Genomic DNA, 12,312 nt, shown 5'->3' with positions numbered 1-12,312 from the left:
TATGACCTCAATCTCCTCCATTCAGTAAAAATACTTTCCTTCCTTGTCTCTGGCAACCTATGCCAATTGCTAAGTGTCTCTGGGCAGAAAGCCAGGACAAATATGGAGCTCAATTTATGTGTTTTCCTTCTCTCAAAGTTCATAAGCTTGTGGTTTCTGTGTCCACTATTGAGAACATTTGCTTTACCTACCATGTCTTGTTGCTTATGGTAAGGCCAAGCCAGTACAATCAGAAGCAGAAAATCCTGCCTCCATATTTGAGAAAAAAATAGGAGTTAGGAATTTACATCTGGGGGGGGGTAAAGTGAAATTTAGCAGACTTAAACAATTAAAAGTATAAAGATAACAATTGACTCCTCTTACAAGATTATAAATCTATAGTAGAGTATATGCAGACTTTTCTGACCCCCAATCTTCTTGTATTGGATTGAAAGCCCTATCTACCATCCTGAGAGAAAGGTCTTCAAGAGGGTCTCCAGAGCATGAGAGTAGGTCTCGAGGATTAGATTCCAGATGGCAAAGGTGGACTTGTCCTTGGGACACAGGATGATGGGAGATGAACAATGCAAAGAGAAAGGCATAGAAGCTGCTGTGATGCCAAGTCTGTGGTAGCTACAAGCTCCACTTTGGAAGGAAGGCATCTGTTTATTTTGGTATTGGGATGCAATAGTAGGTTATTTTCTCCTCAATGTTCTTGAGCACCACTGTCTCAAAAGAAGGTTACTAGGACGAGGCTAAGAATGGCCCCCATAGGCCCCTGGAGTCACCAGGAAGTGGCACTATTTGAACAGAAGGTTAGAAGGACTAGAAAATAGGCATTGTTGAGTAGGAATGGCCTTGTTGGAGGAAAAGTATCACTGGGGGTGGCCTTTGAGGTTCCAAGAGCCCATGTCCAGCACAGTCTCTCTCTCTCTCTCTCTCTCTCTCTCTCTCTCTCTCTCTCTACCTACCTACCTACCTACACAGCAAGCAGGATATATCTCTTAGCTACTGTTTCATGAGTGCTGCCATACACTACCCCACCCCCATGATGATGATGGATCAATCCTCTGAAACTGTAACAAGCCCCAATTAATTGCTGTCCTTTATAAGAGTTGTGTGGTCATGGTGTCTCTTCACAGTAATAGAACAGTCACTAAGTCAGAGGGTCTCACATAAAAGTGCAAGTGATATACATCCCAAAGGGCATGAAAATCTCAATATACTAACATGAAAGACTTTTAAAAAATTAGCACATCTACAAAGACTCATAACTGTTGAGAAGTGAAGTCCAAAGATAGCAAAGTGGGTGAAATGCTAGGCAAATAATTTAAAAAGAAAATTTCAATGATAATTTTTAAATGAGGTTCAAATAATTTGGTGAATCCTCATAAAGGAGAACAATAAGAGATATAAAAGAGAAACTGAATATGAGATAGAAATTCTAAACAAATGAAAACAAAACAAATGGAAATCTTATAAATGAAAATCTCAGTAAATCAAAATAAAACTCACAGCAAAAGCTCACCAATGAACCATATCAAGTAAATAATAAAGTAGGACTTGAAGATAACATTGATTGATGACTTATTGATTAAAGATCGGTGACCACACAACTCTTATAAAGGACATTCAGATACTAAGAAACTACCAGAAAGTATGGCCACAGCGTCAAGACATTTAGGACAGGGTTGGAGATTTAGCTCAATGGTTGAGTACTTGCCTAGAAAGCACAAGACCCTGGGTTCTGTCCCCAGCTCTGGAGAAAAAAAAAAAGAAAGAAATCTGTTCATTAAAAAAAAGACATCTAGGACACAAGGAATTGTCTTAATCAATATTCTGTTGTTGTAAAGAGACACCATGATCCCAGCAACTCTTACAAAGTAAAACGTTTTATTGAGGCTGGCTTACAGTTTCAGAGGTTTAGTTCACTATCATCATGGCAGGACCACAAGCACATCTGGTGCTAGAGAGGTACCTGAGAATTCTACATCTGGATCAGCAGGCAGCCAGAAGAGAGAGAGGCTCTGAGTCTGGCTTAAGAATTTGAAATTCCAAAGCCCACCTTCAGTGACACACTTCCTCCGATAAGGTCATTCCTCCTAATTCCTGCCAAGTAGTGCCACTCCCTAATGACTAAGCATTCAAATAGGAGCCAATGGGGGCCATTCCTATTTAAACCACCAGAGGGATCACATTTGTAATCTTTGGCACAGGAGTTAAGACAAAGCCTCCCAGCACATAAAATGATCCAATCAAAGAATAGGAGAAATTTCCCAACTTCAGGGAAACACACAAACATTTCATTTCAAGAAGCGTTTGGAACTGCAGATAGGTAGAACCAAACCGAGCCCTCTTTATGGCATATGTTAAAATACAACAGTGCATCTTTAAAGCTTCAAGAGACGAGCCAGCGCCAAGTTACTTACAAAAGCAAATGCAGGAGAACGACAGCAGACTTCTAAACAGAAAGCCCAGAGGCAAGGACAGAAGAAATGATTAATTCAAAGGACGGGAAGGAAAAAGAAGCCAAGCAAAATGACTGTATGCACCAAAATTCTCCCTTAAAATCCAAGGAGAAATAGAGAACTTGTCTGAGAAGCAGAGCTAAAGCAGTGCTTCATCATTAAGTCAGAATTTCAAAGTATGATGCTCCAGGGAGAAGAGATACAGAACCACGAGACAGTGGGAAGAATAAGTATCATTAGAAGAGCAGATACACAAGACTTAAGAAAGAATGCGACATCATCTCCTCAGTAAACAGGTGAACTTCCAAGACCAATGAGGAAGAATACGGAGTATTGGATAACTACAAAAAATAAAAATAAAGCAAAACCCAGTAATTTGCGTAGAGCAAATATAAATCTCTAATTGGGAGGCACAGATAAACTAACTACATTAAATGATTATCATCTTCAAGAAACTTCCCTCCTTAAAACTGAATCTTTCCCAGACTGAAAATGAATGGATGGAGACTAGAACTCCGATTATATGACATCCAAAAGGAAGCAGGGGTGTTCTGCTAAACTTGGCAAAGAAGAACTCAAGCCACAACTAGTTATTGGAGGTAAAGATGGCCACTTGATTTGATTAAAGAAAAATAATCTATTAGGAAGATGCAAAAATTATAAATACAGAGATATTGAATGTGGTTATATCTAATGTCTCAAAACAAAACACTGCTGAGCTTATAGGGTCCAGAGGCAATAATGGCAAATTTGATACTCTTCTATTATTACTAATTTAGATTGCCCCTTTCCCTATAAAATCAGTAAGACTACGTTGCTAAACTGGACCATAAATAAAACCGATAACAGATCTCTACAGAATATTCCAACTGAAGAATCACTCCCATTCTTCTCAGCCCCCTGTAAAACTTTTTCCAAAATAGGCTACAATTTATGTCACAAAGTAAATCTTTTTTTTTTCTTTTCGGAACTGGGGACCGAACCAAGGGCCTTGTGCTTGCTAGGCAAGTGCTCTACCGCTGAGCTAAATCCCCAACCCACAAAGTAAGTCTTAACAAACGCAAAAAAGAGAGAAAAATAAATTCCTTTTTGTCAGATAATAATGGAATAATACTAGTAGTCAAAATAAAGAGAAAATTCAGAAAATACAAAAATACATAGGGCATCAACATAGTTTTTTTAATATTTATTTTTTATTTATGTGTGTGTTTGTTTGAGTAAATGCCACTTACGTGCAGGTACCTGTGGAGGCCTAAGAGTGAGTCAGCTCCCCTAGTGCTGGAGTTGTCAATAACATGTGAGACCAGCAAGCCCTGAAACCCTTTAACTGCTGAGCCAGCTCGCCAGCCTCAGCAATACACTCCTGAGCGATCAGAAGGTCACTGAAAAATCAAGGGGACGTTTTACATTCCTAGAATAAAATGAAAGTAGAAATGTGATCTACCAGAATTGTGCCATATTAAGAAAAGCTATTCTAAAAGATGATTTCATGGTTATCAGTGCCTACATTAAAAAGAGAGGTCCTTTAAAAGGAATGATGATTAAAGGTTTAAAAACAAAAAATAAAACAAACAAAAAAAATAACCAAAGCCAAACTCAACAGAATGAAAGGAATGATATAGATCAGAGCAGAAGGAAAGGCAGTGACCTTGCAAATGTAATAACATCCAAGGACCAAGTAGACTTACTACTGAACTGAACATTGTTGTTAGTTCAAGATTAAGGACGATGTTTCCCAATCTATTCCGTAAGTCAGAAGGGGAAAGGAAAACCACAACCAATCAAAATGTAAAGTCGTGAGCCCAGTGCCAATGGATACATCCAATGGATACATCTATAAAACTCTCCTGTACCTAAGGCTCAGGGACATAGAGGAAGAGGGGGCAGAAAGACTATATGAGTCAGAGGGTAATAGAGTTCATTGTGAGATTGTGCCTCTTGATAATATTAGAAGTTACACCCATTGTCACTAGACAATTTAAAATCAATGAGCAATTCAGCAGGTTAGAAAGACAACACACAAAATACAAGTAGAGTATCTGTTACCCAAAATGAACATTCTAAAAATGAAATCCCATTCACATTCACAATAACCAAATTCATAAACAACTAATGCCCAGGAATAAATTCAGCTAAGGAGATTAAATGCTTCTACAATGAAAGCTACAGACTGTTGAAGACAGAAACTGAAGCCAGCAGATTCCAAGGCTTTCTATCGTCATAGACCAGCAGAATTCATACTTTCAGATCACCGCATCACCAAAAGTGACCCATGGAGTCAACACAGTTCCTTCAAAACAGTCCAATGGCACTCATCACAGATTTTTTTTTTAATTTTAATTTCATAAGGAGCAAGGCAATCTTGAGCAAATAAAGATAAGGAATATTGAAGACATATTAAAAACTTAAATGCCCCAAGTCAACAATCTGATTAACAATGGGCAAAAAAAACCCTCGGTAGACATTTACAAAAGAAGAAATAAACATAGTCCGTTAATGTTTGACAGCATAACATTCAACATTCTTTCCTATCAGAAAATGCAAATCAAGTTACTGGTATACATTTCACACCAATCAGAATGGCTGTCATGAACACACACACACACACACACACACACACACACACACACACACACACACACGTGCGATAAAAACAATAAACCTTGACAAGGATACGGAGGCACCTGTAAACAAAAGCAAAGGATCTCCCCAAACCTAAAAACAGAACCACCACGGGTAGCTCTACTTTTTCTGTGTGTGCATCTAAGGAAACCTAAGTCAGCACACTGAACATATGTCTGCACACCCATGTCTACTATAGCCAAGAGGTGGGACCATCACCAGATAAACAACTAAAGAACACCTAGCATATGCCCTCAATGATGTATTATTCAGCCATAAGGAAGAGTGAAAATAAGTCGTTAATATCTTGTGCTTTCTCTCATGTATGAATGCAGAGTAACAACAACAAAAGCCTGTGAAGGGAGATTGTGGGCATGAGAAAGGGACCAAGAAGAGGCAGGAGGGGGTAAGTCAGAGAAACCTGACCTAAGTGTATTTTATGCAGGTAAGGAAATTATGAGATGCATTATTCTGTACAATTAATGGGCACTAATGAAAAAGTTACAAAACGTTAATGCATGCAATTCTCATATAAAAATTTAGGGTAATAAAACTTGTATATTCATAACCAAACATTTTTATTAGTGATACCATAATCCTAAAGAAAACTTGAACTAGGACATAAAAATCCCTAGTTCTTACATTAATTTGTTCTGCACCAATGAATAATAAAAAGCAAACAGATTCCAGTGTTACCTGCCATATATCGTGTGTGTTCCTGGCTAGTTGTGAAGGTTTGCAACAACGTTATTAAAGTCACACCTATAGGATCAGCACATCCAGCCTTTATGTCAAATCTCATTTGAAATATACAAGAAATGCTGCACTGTCTTTCTGACACAAGGATTTTTTTAAAAAAATAATGTTATGGCTTGGATGTGATTCAGAAAAAAAAAAGTGTCATACCTCCAACACAATGTAATGGTTAAGTGTGAGATTAGATTTTTTCCCAAAAAGTCCTAAGTGACATGTTTGTGAGTTTAGAGTCCCCTGCTTAATGGAACAGACCACCCTGCTACTTGCACATCACAGTGCTGACAACATTGCTCAGCAGTCCATCTGTCTGTGGGCAATTGGAATCCTAACCCTTGCACAGAGTTGGAGGTGGCAGTGATGGCATTTCATTTCCTTGTGTCCAGTGCTGAACACGATATATTTTCTCTCGGTGCTTGGAGTTCTGGGCTAACTGAACCCCATACCACCACCACCACCACCACCTGAATTTTCTCACTTTGTAGCTCTTCCCTGTCTTAGGTGTATGTTTGTGGTCCACTTTAGTTTATTTTATTACAAGTCAACATTTGGAAAAATATAGCCATCAGTAATGACTGCTTCTTCTGAAAGATTATTACTGGAAGGAATTCATGACTGTTGAGGAGTGGCCCTCTGTTCTGAAGAGAAACTGACTTAGAGGAAACATTCAGGGTACATTTGACATTACTGACTGAGGACAGTTCTCAAAGGTACTGTTCTCTTTTAACTACGCAATCCTCAGGGTTCAGGAATGAATTAGAAGACAACTGCTTTGACATATAGGTGCTCACAATTTTCTAAGGCCATTATATATAATCTGTCCTGATTTGATGACTTGTTCCATAGACTTGTTCATTTCATAGCATCTTCCAGATGCTAAGACCAAGCCCAAGGCTCTCACATACATGACAGGAAGTGTGTCAGTGCTTACGAAGTTAGAATATGAGTTTGGGGTATCAAGAGAAATGGTGAATTCTCTTACAGGAAATGGAACAGGAAGCACTCAGAGAAAAACACATAGAAAGTAAACTAATGCGTTCAACAGATGCACCATTCACCTCTGTAACGTCCTGATGCTGTAGAGCTTGAAAGCCTTTAGAGCATCCGGTAAGACACATTTCAGTGGAAGGAACTAAAAAGACTATAGGAGAAGAAAATAGGAAAGTATTTTGCCCTATGCCAGATCGATGTGATCCATTATTTACCCATCAACTCTAGCCTAGTTAGAATAAGTTCATTCACTAAAAGAACAGTCGGAGAGCTACTGTTCTCTGAAGTTCTCTATAACAGACTGAAGTCCAGATTTCAGTGATTAAGAAAGTTCAAAAGAAGGAGGTCAGGAGAAAGTGAGAATCTCGCGACTAAAGGATGGGTAGAGGTTTTCATAAGTGAGGATTAGACCAGTCTGTGTGCCAGAAAGGTGTTGACCTGAGCTTCCCGTAATGATATTCTGCATCACCATGCTGTCCACACACAACAGACACATGCAGACCTATTAGCAAATGAGTTTGAACTGGTGTGTGAATTATAAGTTTCCAGTTTTAAAATTGTTGACTGGTAATATTTATTAAATACTATTAACTCTTGGCACAGGATAGGGGGAGAAGGCTAAATTCTTCTTGCTTCCTCCTATACACCCATCAGTAATGCACTGGTCAGCGTATGCACGGAGGCCGAGCATTACAGTGCGTGGTGGCTCACAAGGAACAGCCCTAGTGGAGTTAATTGAATTCCTATCACCAAACTAGTTGTGGTAGGATGCTGTGAAGGGGAGTGTGCTGCTAATAAGCAAAGTCAGTTTGGCTGGATTTACAACCATTTAGAACATGTAACCCCCGGGTGTCTGTGAGGACATTTCCAGAGAGTTTAACTGAGGAAGGGAGACCCAATCTAAGTATAGGCAATGCCATCCTATGAGGACCCAGAAAAAAAAAAAAAAAAACAAAACCATCTGAGTGCTAACACACTGTTCAAAGCTGATCAACCCAAAAGAGAGCACATTCCCACCACCATGTCTGTCATCCTCGCCTGTAGCCATGTGTCCTTCCACGTGAAGGCATTTAGATACCTGCCATCTAACCCCTTAAACTGTCAACCAAAATAAGTCCCCTTTTCTCTCTAGTTGCTCCGTGTAAGATATCTGGTCATAAGAATAAGAAAAGTAAAGAACTTTGAAAACAGGTATGGAGAGTCAAAGCCATCACCGGGCAAAACCTGACCATGTGGTCTGTAAACTTGGGGGACCAGTTTTCCAGAGTAATGTGGAGCAATTTGGAGTTACAGGCTAGAGAAACCCTAGAGTGGTATACAGAGAATGTCTTAGGCCATCCACAGGTTCTAAGTGGTTCTAAATCCAGGCAAGCTGGTATTGATTATTAACTATTTCTTCCACACCATCCTACAAGAAGAAGGTCTTATGGCAGAATCAGTTGTCCTCAGATCATTGGGGCTTTTCCTAGTGAGCCGCCATCACTGAAATGTCAAGCTTCCATGAATATATTGACCAGTAAATTACTGACGGCTGTATCAGACAAAGCAGAGTCCAGCCATATCTTCCCATCCCTTGCCAAGAATTAAAAGTATCTAATAAATATCACCAGAGTCAGAATTTTTAAAGCTGGAAATTTAAAAATCACAGGCTAGTTCAAATTCCTTTCTTAATACTTCGGCAGAAATGCAGAAAGTAAGACTCATGAGGTTCCAGAAGAGAATGGAATCCAACAAGGAGCCTTCATGGATTCTGGCACAGAATCTGGCTGTGTATTGCCCATGTTCTGGAAATTTGAGTGGGGCTGAATTCAAAAGAAGTGGGACTAAGTTACTTGGTAGAGAAAAGCCAAGACAACCCAGCATGCAGGCTGTGGTACACAGTTGTGTTTATCGCTCTTACCTCTGCAATGAGCGAGTAGATGATATGAAAACTGCTGTTTTTAGAAAATAAAAGAGAGTGGTGGGAGAATGTAATCAAATTAGGGTGGGTGTAGAGAAAGTCACCACAACTGTTAGAGATCCAAAGGACAATAGGAGAGGTACCCTGGGGGCAAGACCACACCCATGGAAGCCTCCACTTGTGAAAATGCAAATTCAATGGAAAGGAAAAGAGCTTAGGCTGAGAAACCACCCCAAGGTTTTCCTACCCTCAGCCTAAGGAAGCCTTTGCCAGGGCACAGAGATGTGTAGAGATGTGGTTGAAGTAGTATAAGTGGAAGGCATCTGAGCCAGTGTTTCTAGGTTCTTGGCCTCCTGTTCAAAGGAAAGAAATAAGACCTCACAGGCATTCACCAAAGTAGCTTGGTAACTTTATTCAAAGCAAAGAGATAGAACAGATTAGAGAGGTTGGGGAAGACCATGAAGACTGACAGCAGGCCACAGAGGGAAGCTCAGTAGCCCCTAGGTTACAACCTGAGGTCTATTTTAATGGCATCTAAAGAAACGGAGAGCCTGGTTATTAAGGGACACGGTTTTCTATTTTGATGGTAAATTAGGTCCTATCTCCATTTTCTTCTATTGTGCCTGCCCCTTCCCCAAATGACTCTAATTATAATCATATGCATGCCTAATTTTTGTGTAAACATACAATGGAACCTTTCCAAATTCTATTCTGAGAACACAATTTTGCCTTACTGCTCTTGTATCTCAAACCAGTTCTTTCCAGATTGGCTTTTGAAGTCTTTGAATCTGGATACATGGGGGATTTATTTCAACAAAACTGATCTGAATATTGTTAGGGGAAAAGCAGCTTATTTCTTTGTCAAGGGGAGTACCTGTATATATCCAGGTAGAGGTCTGATGTTGCTAAGTAAATTGTTTGGAAAGGGGTAGCTGTCTGCAATACTCCGAGGTGAAGAGCCGGATCACTGAGTTCATCATCAGAAGAGATGGATGCTCAGATCCTAATTCAAACAAAGTCCTAAGCTGCTATTTCTGTGCTTGCTTGACACTGCAAGCTCGCTACAGAGCTTGGCAGCATCACCCACATGACGTTCTTTCTGCAGGCATTCAAAGTGCAAGAGATACAGGGAGAGGGAAGAGCCCACAGCAAGTTTCAGAAAGCCCTGAGGCCAGATAATGTGTGGTAGCCTCCTATTTCCTGGAAGAAGGCCCTCAGGATACAGTACATAGAACTTTGAACATAAAGCCTATGTTACAGTGGCGATCCCAAGGTGTTGGAGATGGCAGGGCCATGGGGCATTAGTAGAGGAAAGTTGAAGGTCTTAAGTAGAGCCAGCCCAAGAGAAAAGATGTTTGTGCTTTGGGCTACAGAACTGGAGAGGCTGGGCTATCCTTGAGCACCAGAGCTCAGACTATGCTACATCAAGCTCCAGGTGTAAGACGTGGCCCTTTCTGTGAGCGGGTTTTGCTTTGGTCTGGTCTTTATGGTGTTCTCAACCTCCATTTTGGACTGGAAATACTTATCCTGTGCTGTTATATGTCAAAAAATACCCACTTATTTAACAAACAAATAAAACGAAGGCTCATAGAAAACAGGAGGACAGTAAAGTTCACGCCCTGCTTTGACTAAGGAGTGAGTCTGAGGAAAGCCTGGGCAACTTAGTGAGAACTTTTTGAAATAAAAGCACAATAAGAGGAAGGAAGGAAGGAAGGAAGGAAGGAAGGAAGGAAGGAAGGAAGGAAGCAAGGAAGGAAGCAAGGAAGGAAGGAAGGAAAGAAAGAAGGAAGAAGGAAGGAAGGAAGGAAGGAAGGAAGGAAGGAAGGAAGGAAGGAAGGAAGGAAGGAAGGAAGGAAAGGATCCTGAGATATGCCTCAGGGTTAGTGTGTTTTGCTCAGCATGCACAAGGCCCTGGCTTCAATCTCTAGTGTTGCTATCAGTCCCCTCAAAGTGTTCCAACAATGTCAAACATAACTCAGAAGTATGTTGTTTCCTTACAGAAAGAAAGAAACTGTAGGCATGCACAATAGGAAAAAATGTATGCCAGGGTTAGAAGCAATAAAACTACTTCAAATCAGAGTAGTAAATTTGAGACCTGGTAAATTAGAACAGCAACCAAGGAAATTGCCTGAAGTTTAAGTTGTAAGACGTACCTACTGTGCTTTAGTGCACACACTGAAGCAAGGCTTTGGTGGGACTGCTCGAGCTACTTCTGGATATTTCTGGTCCCCAAGGCTCATGATGCAACTTAGCTGCTGTTGGGTTGGTGTGCAGGTGGGACCTCTGCCTTTCCACTTCCACTGCCTGCCCCAGTATGAAGAACATGACAAGGACTCGATCCCTGGCTTCCAGGCTTCCTCAGCCTGGATCCTGTGATGTAGCTGTGGTTATCCTTGACTTTCTGTTCTTGTAATTTTCTTAAGACTGTTTGTTGGGGGAAATCAGAGGAATGAAGAAGAAAACAAAACAAACCAACCAAAAAATAACCCACAAAAACCATGTAGGAACATGGAGGGTTAAAGGTGCAACAGATGCTGGAGTAGAAGTAGTAAAAGGGAGAAAATAGAATGGTGTGGGAAACATCCTATCTGAAGGGCGGTGTGCTGAAAGACATGAATCCTCACATTGTAGAATTAGTATACATACATATATATGTGTGTGTGTGTGTGTGTGTATGTATATATATGTATATATATGTGTGTGTATATATATCACAGAGAAATAGAATGAGAAATGTGTATGCAAGTATAAATTTTTCTTCCTTTAAAAAGTAATGCAGATGCAAATGTGGAACTATTACTGTGACATTTTTGTGAAAGGTATAATATCACTATATTGCTTTCTTCTTATTTACATGTTTGACGTATTTCAGACTTAGTAATCAAAATATGAGTCCTGGAATATGAGGTCAGGAGAGAGTTTCCTAGTATGAATGAAGCCCTGTGCTTCGGTCACCAAAGCATGAAGCCTGAGGTGAGGGTCGTGATGATAATATCAGCACTTGGGAAGAGGAAGCCGAGGGTCAGAAGTTCAAAAGCATCCTAGGCTACAAAGGTCATTAAGGTACAGTCTTGGCTGTATAAGACCATATCTAAACCAATATATATGAAAAGTCAAAAAAGTGTTTAACATTCGTTAATAAAATTCCAATTGCTTATTGCAATAACTATTGCCTCCTAGTCTCAATGTACCGAGTCCCAGTCCTGAGTAGTAGGTATCAAAGAGAGTGAAGCGGGCCCTTACTTCACTCTGAAGAGACTTAACAACTTGCCTTCATGGTGGAAATGTCATTTATGAGTGTTGTTGAACCAAAGCCCTCAGCCTGCTGCGGCTTTATGGAACGCAAGCGCACACATCTATGTGGTTGCTTTCACTGTCTCCAACAAAAGTCAAGATTTGCAAGCTTAAACTGTTTACTGTTTCCCCCTTTAAGTAAAGATTTGTCAACCCTTGCCTTAATGATGCTTCTTTTTTATTTCCCTTCAACAAATTAGCAGTTTGTTTTTACAGTGAAGTCACAAGTCTTACACCGATTCGAGGTATAACAATTACCTCAATTTGATGGTTATAGATTTGTTAGAGGGGAAGCCTGAGGTAAAA

The sequence above is a fragment of the Rattus norvegicus genome, chromosome 3 (assembly GCF_021556685.1).
Source record: "Rattus norvegicus strain SHRSP/BbbUtx chromosome 3, alternate assembly SHRSP_T2T, whole genome shotgun sequence".
In the NCBI taxonomy this organism is placed as follows: domain Eukaryota; kingdom Metazoa; phylum Chordata; class Mammalia; order Rodentia; family Muridae; genus Rattus; species Rattus norvegicus.
Note: the sequence above shows the minus strand (reverse complement) of the source record.